The 22590-nt window shown below is 38.2% G+C and overlaps 1 protein-coding gene across 1 annotated transcript in view; it reads right to left on the bottom strand.

Annotated features, from left to right (window-relative positions):
* SV2B (synaptic vesicle glycoprotein 2B) overlaps positions 1-15630 on the bottom strand; it is a 233196-nt gene extending 217566 nt beyond the window's left edge. Inside the window, exon 1 of the mRNA XM_036844350.1 lies at positions 15540-15630. The gene's annotated coding sequence lies outside the window, so the exon portion shown is untranslated. The remainder of the gene's footprint in view (positions 1-15539) is intronic.
* Positions 15631-22590: the final 6960 nt, after the last annotated feature.

Here is a 22590-nt window from a genome sequence, read left to right as displayed (position 1 = left end):
CAGCTGAGGCCTCAGCTGCTTTATGGGCTGCTGATAATCTTGGAAAGCTAGGGCAAAACCCAGACAATAATGTTCACAGCACTTATTTTGTGATTGCTTGATGTTCTTTTAAGAGTCTGTTTTCAATTCAGAGACATTCAGAGAGATTTCACAAGGCAGGTCATTGTAACATTATTTGCAACAGCAAAACACTGGAAATCATCTTAATGTCCAACAAGAGGGGACTTGCCTAGATAGCTATTTCTTCAGCTAAGTACCAGATGAGGAAGTCAACTTGCATATAAAGTCCATGCTGTATGCAAAATAAGCACTAGAATCACATGCATTTAGCTGCATTTGCTTAAATTGAATGCATTTATAACATAATCATACTGTACTCATAAAACTAAAAAAAAGGCTATATTAAAAACTTATTATCCAAAAAAAGGTATTGAAGGAAACAGAATAACTTCACTATCCAACAAAAAAAAAAACCTTATTACTCAGGGGGCTTATGTAATCCCTTTTTAATTCCTCTCCTCAAAATTTTCCTGCCATTTTCCAACTATGATAATAATTAAATATAAATTAAATAAATCACTATCCTGGTCTGCAGAATGTGCATAACCAGACAGAGTAAATGTTCACTGAATAATACTTTCCAGTCAGACTGGATTGTCAGGGACTGATGGAATTGGCCAGCCTGGCTAGAATGGGACTGGTCACGTGATGAATGCAGAGTACATGGAAATATTGTCAGACCACAGAATTCTAGAGAGGGACAACACAATGCAGAGAGGACCTGATCCAAACCCCCATTTAACAGGTGCAGAAGCTGAGGGTCAGAGAAGCCATACCCTAACCCAATTCACAAGCTAGCCCAGAGGGGTGAGGACAAGAATCCAGGTCTCCTAATTGTCCATTCTAAGTACATTCTGATGCTTTCTTTTTTCAGAGAGTAGGAAACTGAGAAACAGAGAAGGTGGATGATTTGAAAGTGCAGCATTGAGAAACATACACAGAGCATACAAGCAAACCTAGCACACAGTGGAACTCAATAAACATTTGTTGAATGCAGTTCATGATACGTTAATGACCTATTATTTCAGATTTCAATTTTTTTAAACTTCAACTTTTTTTTTTTTTTTGGCCACCCTGCGCAGCATATGGGATGTGGGATCTTAGTTCCCCAACCAGGGATCAAACCTGCAACCCCTGCATTGGAAGCGCAGTCTTAACCACTGGACCACCAGAGAAGTCCCCAGATTTCAATTCTTTGAGCCAATATAATATGTGCTTATTGTAAAATAAATAAATAAATACTAAAGTATACAAAGATAAAAATTAAAACTCAATCCCCTCTATCCCAAATCTAGAGGTAACCACTTAACCATTATTGACAGTTTGAAGAATATCCTTCCAGATATTTTCATATATATATAATTTTTAAACAAATGTTGATTCATAATGTTTTTTTAATATTTATTTATTTATTTTGGCTGTGCTGGATCTTAGTTGCAGCATGCGGGATCTTCGTTGCAGCGTTAGTACTTTTTCTTAGTTGGAGCATGCGGACTTCTTCTTAGTTGCAGCATGCAGACTTCTTCTTAGTTGTGGCATGCATGAGGGATCTAGTTCCCTGACCAGGGATTGAACCCGGGGCCCCTGCAATGGGAGCGTGGAGTCTTACACACTGGACTACCAGGGAAGTCCCTGATTCATAATGTATTCACCTCTACATCATTTTTTAATTTACTGGTATATGAAAGACATTTTTCTGCATCTGTACACATGGACTGCTTTATTTGTTATAATGTCTGAATAATATTTGTCCATCTCTCTCACACTACTACACTCCCTTGACCAAATTAAAAAATTTGTCTCCCTTGAGAATTTGTCTCCCTTGACCAAATTAAAAAATTTCTCTCCCTTGAGAAAATTAAAAAGAGAATTGTGGGAGTTGACATTTTATAAACGGTGCTGGGAAATTTGGACAGTCATCTGGAAAAATACAAAATTAGATCCATTCTTCACACCTTATGCTAGAATAAATTCCAAATGGGTCAGAGGTTTAAATATAAAGTATGAAAACATGCAGAAGAAAACGTGTGTGAACATATCTAATTTGAGACTGGGGAAATCTTCCCTAACCATGACACAGAATCCAGAAGCAGTAAGGCAAGAATGGATCAATTTGACTACATTATTTTTCTTAATGGTCACACAAAAGAAAAAAAAAAGGGAAAGGGAAAGGGAAACTATAGATTTAAAAAGACACTTAAGGGGATTAAACAAGATGGCGAGGGCTTCCCTGGTGGCGCAGTGGTTGAGAATCTGCCTGCCAATGCAGGGGACACGGGTTCGAGCCCTGGTCTGGGAAGATCCCACATGCCGTGGAGCAACTGGGCCCGTGAGCCACAATTACTGAGCCTGCGCGACTGGAGCCTGTGCTCTGCAACAAGAGAGGCTGTGATAATGAGAGGCCCGCGCACCGCGATGAAGAGTGGCCCCCACTTGCTGCAACTAGAGAGAGCCCTCGTGCAGAAACGAAGACCCAACACAGCCATAAATAAATAAATAAAACCTTAAAAAAAAAAAAAAAAAGATGGCGGAGTAGAAGGACGTGCTCTCACTCCCTCTTGCAAGAGCACCAGAATCACAACTGGCTGCTGGACAATCATCGACAGGAAGACACTGGACTTCACCAAGGAGGATACCCCACGTCCAAGGACAGAGGAGAAGCCACAGTGAGATGGTAGGAGGGGTGCAATCAGAGTAAAATCAAATCCCATAACTGATGGGTGGGTGACTCACAGACTGGCAAACACTTATACCACAGAAGTCCACCCACTGGAGTGAAGGTTCTGAGCCCCACGTCAGGCTTCCCAACCTGGGGGTCTGGCAACGGGAGGAGGAATTCATAGAGAATCAGCCTTTGAAGCCTAGTGGGAATTGATTGCAGGACTTTGACAGGACTGGGGGAAACAGAGACCCCACTCTTGGAGGGCACACATGGAATAGTGTGCTCATCGGGACCCGGGGGAAGGAGCAGTGACCCTGGGGGAGACTGAACCAGACCTATCTGCTAGTGTTGGAGGGTCTCCTGCAGAGGCAGGGGCTGGCTCTGTTTCACCGTGGGGACAAGGACACTGGCAGCGGAGGTTCTGGGAAGTACTCCTTGGCATGAGCCCTCCCAGAGTCTGCCATCAGCCCCACCAAAGAGCCCAGGTAGGCTCCAGTGTTGGGTTGCCTCAGGCAAAACAACCAACAGGGAGGGAACCCAGCCCCACCCATCAACAGTCAAGTGGATTAAAGTTTTACGGAGCTCTGACCGCCACAGCAACAGTCAGCTCTACCCACCACCAGCGCCTCCCATCAAGCCTCTTAGATAGCCTCAACCACCAGAGGGCAGACAACAGAAACAAGAAAAACTACAATCCTGCAGCCTGTGGAACAAAAAGCACATTAACAGAAAGATAGACAAGATGAAAAGGCAGAGGGCTATATACCAGATGAAGGAACAAGAAAAAACCCCAGAAAAACAACTAAATGAAGTGGAGATAGGCAACCTTCCAGAAAAAGAATTCAGAATAATGATAGTGAAGATGATCCAGGACCTCGGAATAAGAATGGAGGCAAAGATTGAGAAGATGCAAGAAATGATGAACAAAGACCTAGAAGAATTAAAGAACAAACAAACAGAGATGACCAGTACAATACCTGAAATGAAAACTACACTAGAAGGAATCAGTAGCAGAATAACTGAGGCAGAAGAATGCATAAGTGACCTGAAGAACAAAATGGTGGAATTCACTGCTGTGGAACAGAATAAAGAAAAAAGAATGAAAAGAAATGAAGACAGCCTAAGAGACCTCTGGGACAACATTAAACGCAACAACATTCGCATTATAGGGGTCCCAGAAGGAGAAGAGAGAGAGAAAGGACCAGAGAAAATATTTGAAGAGATTAGAGTCAAAAACTTCCCTAACATGGGAAAGGAAATAGCCACCCAAGTCCAGGAAGCGCAGAGAGTCCCATACAGGATAAACCCAAGGAGAAACACACCGAGACACATAGTAATCAAAGTGGCAAAAATTAAAGACAAAGAAAAATTATTGAAAGCTACAAGGGAAAAACAACAAATAACATACAAGGGAACTCCCATAAGGTTAAGAGCTGATTTCTCAGCAGAAACTCTACAAGCCACAAGGGAGTGGCATGATATACTTAAAGTGATGAAAGGGAAGAACCTACAATCAAGATTATTCTACCCCGCAAGGATCTCATTCAGATTCGATGGAGAAATCAAAAGCTTTACAGACAAGCAAAAGCTAAGAGAATTCAGCACCACCAAACCAGCTCTACAACAAATGCTAAAGGAACTTCTCTAAGTGGGAAACAAAACAGAAGAAAAGGACCTACAAAAACAAACTCAAAACAATTAAGAAAATGGTCATAGGAACATACATATCGATAATTACCTTAAACGTGAATGGATTAAATGCTCCAACCAAAAGACACAGGCTTGCTGAATGGATACAAAAGCAAGACCCATATATTTGCTGTCTACAAGAGACCCACTTTAGACCTAGGGACACATACAGACTGAAAGTGAGGGGATGGAAAAAGATATTCCATGCAAATGGAAATCAAAAGAAAGCTGGAGTAGCTATACTCATATCAGATAAAATAGACTTTAAAATAAAGAATGTTACAAGAGACAAGGAAGGACACTACATAATGATCAAGGGATCAATCCAAGAAGAAGATATAACAATTATAAATATATATGCACCCAGCATAGGAGCACCTCAATACATAAGGCAACTGCTAACAGCTATAAAAGAGGAAATTGACAGTAACACAATAATAGTGGGGGACATTAACACCTCACTTACACCAGTCAACAGATTACCAAACAGAAAATTACTAAGGAAACACAAGCTTTAAGTGACACAATAGACCAGAGAGATTTAATTGATATTTATAGGACATTCCATCCAAAAACAGCAGATTACACGTTCTTCTCAAGTGCGCTCGGAACATTCTCCAGGATAGATCACATCTTGGGTCACAAATCAAGCCTCAGTAAATTTAAGAAAATTGAAATCATATCAAGCATCTTTTCTGACCACAACGCTATGAGATTAGAAATGAATTACAAGGAAAAAAACGTAAAAAACACAAACACATGGAGGCTAAACAATACGTTACTAAATAACCAAGAGATCACTGAAGAAATCAAAGAGGAAATCAAAAAATACCTAGAGACAAATGACAATGAAAACACGATGACCCAAAACCTATGGGATGCAGCAAAAGCAGTTCTAAGAGGGAAGTTTACAGCTATACAAGCCTACCTGAAGAAACAAGAAAAATCTCAAGTAAACAATCTAACCTTACACCTAAAGAAACTAGAGAAAGAAGAACAAACAAAACCCAAAGTTAGCAGAAGGAAAGAAATCATAAAGATCAGAGCAGAAATAAATGAAATAGAAACAAAGAAAACAATAGCAAAGATCAATAAAACTAAAAGCTGGTTCTTTGAGAAGATAAACAAAATTGATAAACCATTAGCCAGACTCATCAAGAAAAAGAGGGAGAGGACTCAAATCAATAAAATCAGAAATGAAAAAGGAGAAGTTACAACAGACACCGCAGAAATACAAAGCATCCTAAGAGACTACTATAAGCAACTTTATGCCAATAAAATGGACAACCTGGAAGAAATGGACAAATTCTTAGAAAGGTATAACCTTCCAAGACTGAACCAGGAAGAAACAGAAAATATGAACAGACCAATCACAAGTAATGAAATTGAAACTGTGATTAAAACTCTTCCAACAAACAAAAGTCCAGGACCAGATGGCTTCACAGGTGAATTCTATCAAACATTTAGAGAAGAGCTAACACCTATCCTTCTCAAACTCTTCCAAAAAATTGCAGAGGAAGGAACACTCCCAAACTCATTCTATGAGGCCACCATCACCCTGATACCAAAACCAGACAAAGACACTACAAAAAAAGAAAATTACAGACCAATATCACTGATGAATATAGATGCAAAAATCCTCAACAAAATACTAGTAAACAGAATCCAACAACACATTAAAAGGATCATACACCACGATCAAGTGGGATTTATCCCAGGGATGCAAGGATTCTTCAATATACGCAAATCAATCCATGTGATACACCATATTAACAAATTGAAGAAGAAAAACCATATGATCATCTCAACAGATGCAGAAAAAGCTTTTGACAAAATTCAACACCCATTTATGATAAAAACTCTCCAGAAAGTGGGCATAGAGGGAACCTACCTCAACATAATAAAGGCCATATATGACAAACCCACAGCAAACATCATTCTCAACGGTGAAAAACTGAAAGCATTTCCTCTAAGATCAGGAACGAGACAAGGATGTCCACTCCCACAACTATTATTCAACATAGTTCTGGAAGTCCTAGCCACGGCAATCAGAGAAGAAAAAGAAATAAAAGGAATACAAATTGGAAAAGAAGAAGTAAAACTGTCACTGTTTGCAGATGACATAATACTTTACATAGAGAATCCTAAAATTGCCACCAGAAAACTGCTAGAGCTAATTAATGAATATGGTAAAGTTGCAGGATACAAAATTAATGCACAGAAATCTCTTGCATTCCTATACACTAATGATGAAAAATCTGAAAGAGAAATTATGGAAACACTCCCATTTACCATTGCAACAAGAAGAATAAAATACCTAGGAAAAAATCTACCTAGGGAGACAAAAGACCTGTATGCAGAAAACTATAAGACACTGATGAAGAAATTAAAGATGATACCAACAGATGGAGAGATATACCATGTTCTTGGATTGGAAGAATCAACATTGTGAAAATGACTATACTACCCAAAGCAATCTACAGATTCAATGCAATCCCTATCAAATTACCAATGGCATTTTTTACGGAGCTAGAACAAATCATCTTAAAATTTGTATGGAGACACAAAAGACCCCGAATAGCCAAAGCAGTCTTGCGGGAAAAAAATGGAGCTGGAGGAATCAGACTCCCTGACTTCAGATTATACTACAAAGCTACAGTAATCAAGACAATATGGTACTGGCACAAAAACAGGAGCATAGATCAATGGAACAAGATAGAAAGCCCAGAGATTAACCCACGCACCTATGGTCAACTAATCTATGACAAAGGAGGCAAAGATATACAATGGAGAAAAGACAGTCTCTTCAATAAGTGGTTCTGGGAAAACTGGACAGCTACATGTAAAAGAATAAAATTAGAACACTCCCTAACACGATACACAACAATAAACTCAAAATGGATTAGAGACCTAAATGTAAGACCAGACACTATAAAACTCTTAGAGGAAAACATAGGAAGAACACTCTTTGACATAAATCACAGCAAGATCTTTTTGATCCACCTCCTAGAGTAATGGAAATAAAAACAAAAATAAACAAATGGGACCTAATGAAACTTCAAAGCTTTTGCACAGCAAAGGAAACCATAAACAAGACGAAAAGACAACCCTCAGAATGGGAGAAAATATTTGCAAACAAATCAACGGACAAAGGATTAATCTCCAAAATATATAAACAGCTCATGCAGCTCAATATTAAAGAAACGAACACCCCAATCCAAAAATGGGCAGAAGACCTAAATAGACATTTCTCCAAAGAAGACATACAGACGGCCACGAAGCACATGAAAAGATGCTCAACATCACTAATTATTAGAGAAATGCAAATCAAAACTACAATGAGGTATCACCTCACACCAGTTAGAATGGGCATCATCAGAAAATCTACAAACAACAAATGCTGGAGAGGGTGTGGAGAAAAGGGAACCCTCTTGCACTGTTGGTGGGAATGTAAATTGATACAGCCACTCTGGAGAACAATATGGAGGTTCCTTAAAAAACTAAAAATAGAATTACCATATGACCCAGCAATCCCACTACTGGGCATATACCCAGAGAAAACCGTAATTCAAAAAGACACATGCACCCGAATGTTCATTGCAGCACTATTTACAATAGCCTGGTCATGGAAGCAACCTAAATGCCCATCAACAGATGAATGGATAAGGAAGTTGTGGTACATATATACAGTAGAATATTACTCAGCCATAAAAAGGAACGAAATTGAGTCATTTGTTGAGACGTGGATGGACCTAGAGACTGTCATACAGAGTGAAGTAAGTCAGAAAGAGAAAAACAAATATTGTGTATTAACGCATGTATGTGGAACCTAGAAAAATGGTATAGATGAACCGGTTTGCAGGACAGAAGTTGAACCACAGATGTATAGAACAAACGTATGGACACTAAGGGAGGAAAACCATGGTGGGGTGGGGATGGTGGTGTGCTGAATTGGGCGATTGGGATTGACATGTATACACTGATGTGTATGAAATTGATGACTAATAAGAACCTGCAGTATAAAAAAACAAACAAACAAAACAACTAATACTAAACTTTCATTGGGTTATTTGTATGGAAATATGTTAATATAAATGTTTCAGACATTACATGAAATTTCTAAAAATCTTATATGTTCTGGTATAATGTTATAAGTCATAATCCTAGTTATTACTTTAAAATGTATATCTCAGAAATAACTAATTTTCTTGTCAACTGCATTATTATGAACTTTCATCAAATCTTTAACCGTGGTCATTTTTAAGTCTTTTGTCATTTACAGACAGTTCTGGGTGTACTCTGATGCTTTTGCAAATATGTTCCTATAAAAGGGTTTCATCTTCAAGAAATTCATGGAAAAGACTCTGACAAGTACAGGTTTCTGGTAACTGACTGTACTGCTGAACTGAATGAATAAGCGTTTTCAGAACGCTAATGAAAAACTGATGATCTCATAAAAGTGCTAACAAAAGATCAAGATAAAAAAAATTAATTACATGGGACTGAGTGAACTGATGAGGATGAGTATAATTTTTGTGACTTTCTGTTTGAATTAAAATTTTTTTTAAAAAAATCCCACAAGGACTCAGAGGCAAAGAATATACAAATCAATTTTCACTGCAAAGTAAAGGAGCTGTTACAGTGGAGGATTACTGGACTGAATGTCAATATTATGACATAGTATGAGTGTGTTTCATGTTTTGTAATTGCAATCATTTTTGCTTTTGTTGTGGTCATCCATGTACAATGCTTGGTGTCAGTCTATTTATCTCTTGTAAAAATAAAATACAGTGTGTGTGTGAAAAAAAAAGACACTTAAGAGATAAATCAATCAATATAATATATGGATTGTTTGCATACTATTTCCAACAAACCAAGTATAAACACACACATGCACATGCACACTCATGCAGAAGCATGCAGAAGAATACATGAGCTCATGTGCATGCACACATGTTTATAAGACGGGGAAATTTGGAACGCTGATTAAAGATTAGAAAGTAAGTAACTTTTATGTAATTTAATGATATTGTAGGTTATATTTTTTAAAGAGCACATATCTTTTAAAGATACTCTGATAATATTTATAGATGAAACAATATGTCTGGCATTTGCTTCAAAATAATCCAGGGAGTAGGGTGGGAAGAAGTGGTTGGCAATATATATCAAATAGGAATGGCCATGGATTTAATCATTACTGAATTTGTGTAGTGAGTAAATGGTGGCTCACCAGAATATACTCTTCTTTTTTGTATTGTTTAAAATTCTTCACACTAACCATTAAAGGTTAAAATTTTTAAAGACTACTGATACAGTGATATAGTCAAGAAAACTCTCTCTTGGCTTTAGTCCTGACACTTGGCAAATACAAATTTCTTTGTATAATTAGAAATCATACATTGCCTCATTATTCTGGTAATTTATGCATATAAATTACCAGTTAGATTTCAAGTCCTTGGTATCAGGAATAGCATGTTTTGTTCATCGTTTTGCTCCAGTGCCTAGCTAGGAGTAGGACTAGATGGGGAAGTGTTTCTCAAATTTTTCCCTGTGCAGAGAGCTTAATGCTCACTCAGCACAAATGTGGACCACTGGTTTTAGGTAAAGCAAATAAAATCGGTATTAACTTTTATTAAAACTAAAATATTACTAAAATTAAGAGTATTAACACTGTATCAATGACAAGAATAATTGATAGAGAATAGTATTGGTAGACAAAAATAAATGATAAAAAATTGATTAATAAATACTACAATATTATATTATAAATGATAAATTTGATATGCTAAAAACATAAAAATAAATTTTTTATTTTTATGTTTCTTTATTGAAGTATAGTTGATTTACCATGTTGTGGTAGTTTCTGCTACACAGCAAAGTGATTCAGTTATACATATATACATATTCTTTTTCATATTCTTTTCCATTATGGTTTATCACAGGATACTGAATATGGTTCCCTGAGCTATATAGTAGGACCTTATTGTCTATCCATTCTATATATAATAGTTTACATCTGCTAACCCCAAACTCCCACTTTATTCCCCCACCATCCTCCCCCTTGGCAACCACAAGTCTATTCTCGATGTCTGTGAATCTGTTTCTGTTTCATAGGTAGGTTCATTTGTGTCATATTTTAGATTCCACATATAAGTGATATCATATGGTATTTGTCTTTCTCTTTCTGACTTACTTCACTTAGTATGATAATCTCTAGCTCCATCCATGTTGCTGCAAATGGCATTATTTCATTCTTTTTTATGGCTGAGTAGTATTCCATTGTATATATGTACCAAATCTTCTTTATCCATTCATCTGTCAATAGACATTTAGCTTGTTTCCATGTCTTGGCTATTGTAAATACTGCTGCTATGAACATAGGGGTGCATGTATCTTTTTTAATTATAGTTTTGTCCAGTATATACCCAGGAGTGGGATTGCTGGATCATATAGCAACTCTAAAAAATAAAATATTTTAAATTAACATGAATAGAAACGTTTCATCAGCTATAGAAATGACACCCTTTGCAATCTTTCACCAACGTCCCTCCATCTGGCTCAGTGTCCTATAGTTTGGGCCACAGGTCAGATTATACATCTTGTCTTTCCTCCTCATATGGTTTACCTTCCTCTGTATTTTTACTAAACACAGAGTTATCGAGCACAGAGTTCAGGTGGTCAGGAATGGCAGTAAATATTGGACACCTCTTTTATATAAGTTTGGAAAATCAAATAGAAAATGAGGTGGTTTCCCCTTTGGGTGGTAATGGATATTTATGGCCTTAATGGAAATTATGGTTTCACAGGTGTATGCTTATCTTCAAACTCACTGATTTGTATACCTTAAATATATACAGCTTTTTATGTGTCAACCATAGCTTCATAAAGTGGTTTTAAAAAATTAAAAATTAAATTAAATTTTTATCAGAACATGAAGTGGTTTCTCACTAAATCCTACTTTCACCGCCCTGTTGAACACTATGTTGACCAGCAATCACAATCGAACGCCAAAGGGTAAATATTTCTGCTTGGGAGATGACTTTTTCATTCCTTTATTGACCATAGCTCTAGAAAGTATTGTTTCATGGTCTGCTGCAGTGCCCAAATGTGGATATGGATATATATATGTGTGTGTGTGTGTGTGTGTGTGTGTGTGTGTATCTCCAACATTATATTGGAGATATATGTGTTTCTTCATGTGTTTCTCCAACAAGAGAAGAAAACCATTAACTATTGGTAAACAAACTCCCAGCAATCAAACTCTTCACACCACAGTTCAGCTTAAGAAATCCTGCTATCTCGTCCTGAGTGTTCATCATAGAAATATTTTGCCTATAATGTGAGAGTTTAGACCCCTAGTTTACACTATTCAAGATACTGAGATTTATGAATTTAGGTGTAAATGGCATTATGAAAAAAAATTATTTTAATTTCATTCCCCGTTTCAAAGACAAAAATGTACCATTCCCACATTCCAGGACAGTGCCTTCCCTGGAGGTGAGCAGTGTCGCCCTAACTACATGTTTCTCCTGTCAGCATGAAAAGATGTGCACACAGAGACCCCAATTTGTTCTTATGCACACTCTTCAATACTTCCTTCAATGCCAAATGAAGATTAAGGGTTAAAGTACAACTATTCTTTGTGAGAAAGCATTTTGTGGTTCGACACACAGAGCCACCTCTTTGATTCATGTGACAAAGCTCTTTCTCATTGTAAATTAGCTGGTGCTCCCTCAATATTTTTCCCAATAACCCTACTTAAGTCTACATTATACCCACAAAGTGTTATTGATTAAATTTAAAAAAATCTTTCTTCTTGCAACATGAAATTTCAGTGATAAACAAAATAAAAAGTTATCGGGCTTCCCTGGTGGCGCAGTGGTTGAGAATCTGCCTGCTAATGCAGGGGACACGGGTTCGAGCCCTGGTCTGGGAGGATCCCACATGCCGCGGAGCAACTGGGCCCGTGAGCCACAACTGCTGAGCCTGCGCGTCTGGAGCCTGTGCTCCGCAACAAGAGAGGCCGCGATAGTGAGAGGCCCGCGCACCGCAATGAAGAGTGGCCCCCGCTTGCCACAACTAGAGAAAGCCCTCGCACAGAAAAGAAGACCCAACACGGCCAAAAATAAATAAATAAATAAATAAATAATTTTTTAAAAAAACCAAAAAACTACACCATAAAAGCACCAGACATATTTATTCTAAACTACCCACTGTTTCATAATAAAATATATATATATATTATATATGCACACATATTATATTTGTTATATGTATTATATTATATTATATTTATTACATTATTTATATTGTATTACACTCAGTGCTAACTATGGAAAATGAAAAATTCTATGCATATAATTCTATGCATATTTCTGATAAAACACTAAGCCAAAATGAAAATGTTTGATTGGCTTCTGTGCCTCCTTTCCTTCAGCAATATGAATCACTTTATTCTGCCCTGATTTCTAGATTTACCATTTCCCTTCTCTTTCTTAATATAGTGAACCAAGTTGACTGGATTTATGCCCTGGTAGGAGGCTGACACAGTCAGTGGCTCAGTGCACAAGTTCTAGATCTAGATCTAGACCCCCTAAGGTGGCATCCCATTTCCACCACTGTTTAGCTGTGTGACTTTGTGTTTGTGCCTTAATTTCCTAATCCATAAAATAGAGATGAGAATAGTACCTACCTCACAGTGTTGTTGAGTTAATACATATAGAACAGCATTTAGACAAGTGCTCCTATAAATGTTGACAATTCTTTTTCAAAATAGCAGTGACCTCCAGTTGTCCTACCTCCTTGAAACTGTGCCGTAACAACCTTGATAATGAAGAGGGCCATGTTAATAATAACCTTGTGCTCAGTGCCTGTGATGTGTGAGCACTATCCAAGAGGCTTTGGATACAATGCCTCATTTAACTGTTATAATAAATTCTCTGCTGTATTCATTTGCACACAAAATCTGAAAATAAGGAAACTAAGATTTAGAGAATTTAAGAAAGTTACCCAAGATTACACAAGTAGTAAATTACGGAGCCAAGATTTGGAATGGATTCTTTCCAACTGTAGAGCCTGTGTTTTTCCCCCTTGGATAGAGCTTGGGGTGTCCTCCAACTGTTTGCTTAAATGTTTACAAACAAACAATCCTATGGTATATTCCACAGATAGGTAATCCCACCTAGCATGAATTTCTCTATTCAATTTTCTGAGCACACCTCATGTCCCATAGTTTCAGATTTGCAGATAGAGGGCCTACCTTACTGCAGCCTTCTTGCATTCGGTTAGAGAGCACAGGAAGAGAGAGAGAGAGAACATCAAAATGAGCCTTCAGAACCAAATTTATTTCATTGAAAGAGGTCCATTTTCCTAGAAGAGAGTAGAACTGCCTGTGCCTGAGGCCCCTGGGTTGTAAGCAAGCTAAAAATGTCAAAGATTTAAAAAAAGAAAGCCTTGGCAAAAGCCTCATCAATCAAGCAATGAGGACTTCCCAGTAAGTTCCGTGACCCTGAGAATCAGATTGAGAATTATTCATCAAAGAAGCCACTGTCAGTTCCTCACATTTAATATTCAGATTCACAGTTTTCTTGTGCATGCCATAGTTTAATGATCAGGGACGAAAAGTGACCTGAAGAACCCAGCATGTATTTTCTGTTGACTTTTCACAGACGCTAACCTGTCCTCAAGGTCTCCACAAAGCCATCCACCCAGAGGGGAGCTTGGTCTTCACAGAATCTGCACTACCTCAGAGCCCTGCTGACTAGTCAAAAAACTTAGGGAAATGCTATTGAGTGAAAGAACCGTGGAGGGGCAGGTGCAGAGCGGGCACAGCTGTGTTCCCTGATGAGTCCCCAGGGTCTAAAATGGTCAGCTAGGGGACTTCCCTGGTGGCCCAGTGGTTAAGACTCCGCGCTTCTGCTACAAGGGGCGTGGGTTCTACCCCTGGTCGGGGAACTAAGATCCCACATGCCACGCAGCACGGCCAAAAATTTAAAAAATAATAAAATAAAATAAAATGATCGGCCAGGTATCATGTCTCTGTTTTGAAAAAATATTAGGGGACCCAACAAATTTAATTTAATTTAATTTAAAATTTGATGACCAGAGCCTTTAAAAAGCATTTCCCCGTAGAGTCTCCATTTGGTCCCACAAACTTGAAGGCAGATACTGTTTTCCCCATGTTCTAAATGAAGTGACTGAGGCTCTGTCCAGGGTGATGAAGCAGTGAAGGAGGCAGCTGGGGTCTGAGCCCAGCTGAATGTCTCTGAAATCCCTCCTGCTACTGCCCTGGGCTCAAGTACATCCAATGCCCATCCTGAGCTCCAGCTATATGCCAGGCAATGTTCTGGGTGCTCAGAGAAATGGAGACAGGACATAGTCCCTGAGAGATGGGACAAATAAACAGGCATGTCAAATCTTCCACAGGGGTTGCCAGCAGGGCACTCCACCATGGGGCGAGGCAGTGACACCAAAGCTGGGGCCTGAGAGATGACTAGAAATTGGTCAGACAAAGGGAGTGTTCCATGAAGGCTTTGAGCCCAAAACCTCAACCTGAGCAGTCTCCAATCTGACAGCCAAATAATGTTCCCCTCCTATTTAGGGCTCCTGGGATTCATCTACTTCGCATTTTCACACTGTTGGGCAAATATTTTTTAAAGAACCATTTTTTCTAGGAAAAAAAAATATATGTATATATAATACACACATAGTATGTGGTATATATGTATATGTGTGTGAATGTGTATTTACATAAATATTCATATACATGTGTCTATAGACATGTAGAAATAGAGATATAGATCTAGATACAGATAAACTACATACAGAAGGACAAAAAAGCCATTAAATTCATTGAGTACTATTTTTCCATGTGGAACATTAGCTAGTTTTTTCAGTTATTCAATTATTTAAGAAACACTTAAAAAGTATTCAGTGAGCATCTATATATGTCAAGCATTGTGCTAGGCAGTGAGGATACAGCAACAAATAAGATCCTGTTCTCATGGTGCTTACATTCTACTGGGGGAAGCAGATACAAGTAAACCTAAATAAGCAAGATACTTACAAATTACAATAAGTACTAGAAGGTAAATAAAGGGATGAGAAAGAGGAAAACATCGGGGGCCACCTTAGGTAGAATGTCAGAGTAGACTTCTCTGAGGAGGTGATGTTGGAACTGAGACCTCGCAATTTCAAGAGCACTCCAGGTGGATGGGACCAAAAGGATAAGGGTCTAAAGGCAGAAAAGAGCTCGATGTGTTAATGCTCTGGTCTTCAACCTTGGCTGCCCCTTTGATTACCCTGGAGAGCTTTCTAAAAATACAGATGCCCAGGCTTCACTCAAGTGCTAGGTATTTTTTAAGTGCTCCAGCTGATTTTAAAGTGCAATTAGATTGAGTATCACTGTGGTAAAAGATCAGAAAGGAAGCCAGTGTGACGGATGCACAGTGAATAAGGGGAATTGAGGTTGGATAAATACACAGTTGCCAGTCTGGGCAGGACCTTGTATGCCTTGGGAAGGAATGTGAACTTTATTCTATGTGTGAGGAGCATTTATTCTAGGTATAGGAGCATTTTTCAGGGGCATGTCATTAAGTGATTCGCATTTCTATAAGATCACCCTGATTACAGAGTGGAGGAGAATGGAGAGTAGACAGTAGGGGCAAGAGTGGAAGGAGGACCAATGTAGAGACCATCACAGCTGTTTGGATGAGAAGTGATGGTGGCTTAGATTGGGGAGGGGGCAGTAGAGACGGGAAGAAGTGAATGGGCTTGGGTTAACTACCTGGAGTTAGTTCAGACTTCACAAGTTTAAGGCACGGTCCTCCATGAGACTCCTTTCACTTCAGACACCAGCCACAAGCTCCAGGGTTCTCAGGCCACCTGCACTTCTAACCAACTGGCTGCCTATTTGAGGGTTCCATTACGGTTCAGGTTCAATAATTTGCTAGAACAACTCACAGAACTCAGGAAAATATTATCCTTAACAATTTTATTATATAGAATACAAATTAAGACCAGCCAAATGAAGAGACACATAAGGTGAGGTCTGGGAGAATCCCAAATGTGAAGTTTCCATGTCCTCAGGACGTGTCACCCTCCTGGCACATAAATGTGTATCACAAATCAGGAAGCTCACCCAAGCCCTAGGGCCCAGAATTTTTACTGTGTTTTCATTATATAGGCATGATCAATTGAATCATTGGCCACAGAACAGAATTTAATCTCCAGCTCCCCCATCTCCAGAGGTTGGGCTGATATCAAATGGCTCAAGGCTCCAACCCTCAAATCACATGGCTGGCCTTCCTGGCATGGCCAGCTCCTGTCCAGAGTCATCTCATTAGCATAAACTCAGGTGTGGTCTAAGGGGCCCACCATGATTAACAAAGACATTCCTATCACTTGGGAGATTGCAAGGGTAGAGAGTCCCTCCCAGGAATGGAGACAAAGACCAGACAGTTCTTCATCACTGCTCTGGGGCCACTTACTGAGCTAGAGGAGCATAGGCCTAGTGAAGGTCATGGTCTGGAATCAGGAGTGTGGTTTTGCATGTGTGAAGTTTAGATTTCCTATTAGACAGTCACATGGAGATGTCAAGTAGGCAGTTCAATGGATGAGAATGGCCTCAGGGGTGAGATCTGGGCTGTGGATATAAATTTTACAGTCATCAGTATATTAATGGTATTTGAAACCAGAAGACAGGGTGAAATCTCTTAGCAAGTTGGCATTAATAGGGAAGATGGTCCAGGTCTAAGCCCCAAAGCAAACCAGTTTAGAGTTATTGCCTCCTAAACTCTGCTTTTCCTGCTGTCTCACCTTTATTTGCTCAGACAGCAAAAAATGAAAGTTTATCCCAATTGAGACAAGTCCCATCTTTTATACAGTACACACAACCTCTTCAGAAGTCACGTGTCACAGGAGCAAGGCTAGATGATTTCCACAGCGAGCACTGGGCTCAAGCAGGTGAGGTCTATTCTAAAACAGACAATAAAATAAAATGAAAAGCAGTAATCCAGAATATTTGAAATAACATTTGGGATAAACCAAGACATGTTCCTTTCACCAATGTGAAAGTATGAAAGGATAAAAAAATAAGATGAGTTTGTAATTGCAACAAAAAATGAGTTTATAATTTCTTTTTATTGATAATATTCACTTTCCATGCAATAACTGTGACTAAAATGATTATACTGTTTGAACTTTTTTTTAAAAAAAGTAAAAGCTGCTTATTCCTTATTGAAAAGGAATTTCAAAGTTGAATTTATTTTTTCAACTTTTAAAAGTTAACATAAAACTACTGGAAATCCAATAGATGAATTACCCTTGAGAGCAGTGCCAACTTAGGACCAAGATTATCAGGGTGATAATAAGATCTTCATCCAAAGCCATCCCAAGGGTGGTAATAATAATTAATAATGAAAAGATCAGTCAACATTCATAGAGTTCTTATTATATGCCAACCCTGAGGTATTTCACAGACATGATTTTAACCAATAATATTTTTAATATGTATTGAATGCATGCATTTAATTTTTATTTAATAATGTTTGTTAAACAATAACCCTGAGAAATAGGAATTATTACTACCCCATTTTACAAGTGAAGAAGCTGAGGCTTAAAGAGATAGAGTAACTTGCTTCTCTACAAGCCACAGTTGTTTAACCAAGGTAACAAGGCCACAGTTAGTAAGCCCCAAAGCCAAGATACTAACCTAGTTCTGTCTGAAGATGAAGCTATAAGAGGTCCAAGAGTTAAAGGAGAGAGAGAGAGCCACTGATGCCCTTAACCATATCTTGGCTGTATGACTGCCTCACTGATGTGTGTTTTTTCTGATAGAAGTGATTTAGTACCATGTGCAGATAGATGTTGGCAATGCCAAGATACCGAAATGTCTAGACCTCAAAACATCAGATTATCTATAAAAACTATTATGCATTCATCATGTATTATTTGTTGTTATGTAAATACATCATAAATACAAATAGATAGTATTTACTTATTAATATAAATGAATGATTTCTTTATCATTGCTATAGTAATAAAAACTATCATGCATTAAGTGCCTTCTATGCCTCAGGCTCTTTACAAATATTTTTATTTAATCTTCATAGCACTCAGCATGATAGACCTGATAATCCCCTACAGAGAGCCAGAAGATTTAAAATTTGTCCAAGGTCACACAGTGACAGGGCTGGGATGTCTGAATGCACGTTCTCTCCCACATAAAGAACTAAGGGTAGCAGTCCCTTAGCTCCAGGCATTGTTCAGAAGTATCTGTTTATCACTGATGTCAGTCTCTGCCGTCTGCATTCCCACTTAGCTGCAGGTAATAAAGATCACCCACCTATTTTATTAAACTGAATATATTAACATTATTTGAACAGCCATTACCGCTCAGTGCTCTGATAAAGAGATAGCCTCAGTGATTATTGACATGCATAGAATTCTTTGCCTCCATGCTAAACCATGTCACCCTGACATGCTTTTGTATATTTAATTTTTTGAAACTCATGTGTCTGCTTTTATCATTTTTCTGCCTCCTATCTCACTGTTAGGTTGTAAGCTGCCACACACATCTTGCTGATGTTCTTCCGCCTGCTTCTACAGCAGAACTACTGACATTTTGTGCCTGATAATTCTTTGTTTGGGTAGGGGCTGTCTTTGTGTATTTTAGTATATTTTCAGCATCCCTGGCCTCTATCTTCTAATGCCGATAACATCTCTCCTTTCCTCTCCAGTCATGACAATCAAAAATCTCTCCAAAATATACAAACAGCTCATAAAACTCAATATCAAAAAAAAAAAAAAAAGCAGGGCTTCCCTGGTGGTGCAGTGGTTAAGAATCTGCCTGCCACTGCAGGGGACACAGGTTCGAGCCCTGGTTTGGGAAGATCCCACATGCTGCAGAGCAACTAAGCCCGTGAGCCACAACTACTGAGCCTGTGCTTCTGGAGCCTGTGCTCCGCAACAGGAGAGGCTGCGATGAGGAGTGGCCCCCACTCGCCGCAACTGGAGAAAGCCCTCGCACAGAAATGAAGACCCAACACAGCCATAAATAAATACATAAGTAAATACATAAATAAATACATAAATTTATTTTTAAAAAAAAGCAGTCCAATCAAAAACTGGACACGGGTTGTTTCCATGTCTTGGCATCAAAAAACAATTGGCTTAAGAAGATGTGGTACATATATACAAAGGAATATTACTCAGCCTTAAAAAAGAATGAAATAATGCCATCTGCAGCAATATGGATGGACCTAGAGACTGTCATACAGAGTGCAGTAAGTCAGAAAGAGAATAACAAATATTGTATATTAACACATATATGTGGAATCTGAAAAAATTGGTATAGACAATCTTATTTACAAAGCAGAAATAGAACCACAGACGTAGAGAACAAACGTATGGATACCAAGCAGGAAAGGGGGTGTGGGATGAATTGGGAGTTTGGGATTGACATATATATACTATTGATACTATGTATAAAATAGATAACTAATGAGAACCTACTGTATAGCACAGGGAGCTCTACTCAGTACTCTGTGGTGACCTAACTGGGAAGGAAATCCAAAAAAGAGGAGATATATGTATACATATAGCTGATTCACTTTGCTGTACAGTAGAAACTAACACAACATTGTAAAGCAACTATACTCCAATAAAAATTTTTTTAAAAAGATGTGGTATATACAATGCAATATTACTCAGCCATAAAATAGAATGAAATATTATCATTTGCAGCAACATGGATGGACCTAGAGAATATTATTCTCAATGAAGTAAGTCAGACAAAGACAAATACTATATGATATCACTTATATGTGGAATCTAAAGAATAATATAAATGGATCTATATACAAAACAGAAACAGACTCACAGACGTAGAAAACAAACTTATGGTTATGAAAAGGGAAAGGAAGGGGGGAAGATAAATTAGGAGTATGGTATTAACAGGTACAAACTACTATACATAAAATAGATAAGTAACAAGGACTTATTGTATAGCACAGGGAATTATATTCAATATCTTGTAATAAACTATAATGGAATATAACCTGAAAAAAATAACTGAATCGCTATGCTGTACACCTGAACTAACACAATATTGTAAATCAACTATACTTCAATTTAAATAAATGTCTCCAGACATTGTCAAATGTCACCTGGTGGAGGGAGAGACAAAATCACCCCCAGTTAAGAACCACTTTTTAGGTGTGTACACACACACACACCCCTACACCTCTAATGTGTTTTACAATGCTGTTTAAAGGAGGAAACAGCCAGCCAGGCTTTCTAGACAAAAACACAAAGTTAAATTAGATAAACTCAAGTAATATTGTGAGGAAACCACACTGAGTACAATGTGTGAACTTTAGTGCATGAAGCCTGTAACATGTTTTTTGCTCAGAGGCCTGTTTTATTTTATATATATTTTATATTTCCAGCGTATCCTTCTGAAGAGCTGAGGTCCTCAGATAAGTGACCATATAAAAGAAAATTTACTACGTATGCCACTATTGTGAGCACCCATGCTTCTATCATATTACTTGAATAGTCAGTCTACAAAGCAAATAATTATCTCTAAATCTCCACTTCTCCTACAACTGAAAAATCCTATAACGTTTCCATTCTCCCTGAATCAATACTTATGTTAATTTTTTTTAAAAAAACTAGTTAAAATGTTACTGTAAAATTTATTATTCCTTCTCATGTATTAGCCCACCCACTCGTAAGAACTACCTGATATAATACTTCATTGATTCTTCTTTGCACAGATATTTCTACCTATTCAAATTCTGACTCTCAGATAGACTTGCTCTGAGAATGTCTGTGAGGCAAACAGCATGACGGTCTCCATCATTTTGAAACTTGCTGCCAATGTGCATTTTCCCCTGCTGACAGCAGCATTCCAAAAGAATCAATTTCTTTCTCATAAGAACTTGGTCATTTTTTCCTGCTCTTCAGATGTCATCTTGTCAAAAAATGAAACCCCTGGGAGTCACTTATATATGCCGTTGTTTGCACTATTTAGCTGTCTGGGGTTATTGACTGGAAAATAAATTCTTATTGATGGTACTGATGGAATGGCTAGGTCATAAGATGCCCGGGTTTTCAACTTTAAGATATGATACCATTTTGTTCTCCAAATGGCTGAACCCATTAGAAATTCCAGCAGCAGCGCTTTAGAGGTGTAGCTACTTCTTACACAAAGGGGTGTTTAGTTTTACTAATAACCTTTATTTAGGTACACATTACACTTGACATTCTTTGCAATCCATGGAAGATTTTTACCCATCCAAAGAATACATGTGCTTCCGCATGCTCTCTGACCACTCTGCTCAGGGGATATCACATCTGTCAATCAATGACTTGCATAAGTTCAAGAATGAAGCTCCTGTATGACTGATCTGAATCTCGACCTCCTCCCTGAGTTAACTCCAAATGACCTGTCCTTTTTGCCATTCATTGCTAGTTGGAAAATGACTGATGAGATTAAATACTGGATTTTTCCAGAATCCAAAATCATGTATCTGAGTCGTGAGTATACCTGTGGTAGAGAATTGGGTGACCATGAAAGATGTGTGATCCCCCTCTGGAGTGCAGAGTTTTTGTGGGGAAGTGTCTGTCCAGGAAGCACTACATTCCCCAGTTTCTAGACAGGACTAGTTCTTACCAAGGAGATATGAGCAGAAGTGATGTTGTCTCTTGCAGGTTAAAGTGATTCAGACATACATGTGACTTCCACCCAATCCCTCTCCCCAGGCCATCAGCTGAATGAAAAGAACTCTGGGCACCTGGTGGAGATGGAAGGAACCAGGATCCTGAATAACCACATGCGAAGCTTTCCAACCAGTTTGGACTGGGAACTGAGAAATATATTTTTTATTGTGTTAATCCACTGAAAATCAGTGTTAATCTGTTGCAGGAGCTAATATCCCCCAAATTAATACAGAAACCATATGCAGCTAAAGGAGACTTTAATTTATGTATGGACAAATTTGTATTTGCCCTTTTAATAAAAGAAGTATACATATTTGTAGTTCTCAAGTTCACAGAAGGAGGAACCAAGGGCCAAAAGCCAGCATCTACCCCTTGGTATTTATCCAAAGGAGTTGAAAACGTGTCTACACAAAAACCTGCACATGGATGTTTATAGCAGCAGCTTTATTCATAAC

This window comes from Balaenoptera musculus, chromosome 2, assembly GCF_009873245.2.
Source record: "Balaenoptera musculus isolate JJ_BM4_2016_0621 chromosome 2, mBalMus1.pri.v3, whole genome shotgun sequence".
Taxonomy (NCBI): domain Eukaryota; kingdom Metazoa; phylum Chordata; class Mammalia; order Artiodactyla; family Balaenopteridae; genus Balaenoptera; species Balaenoptera musculus.
This window is presented reverse-complemented; position numbering and strand designations above follow the sequence as displayed.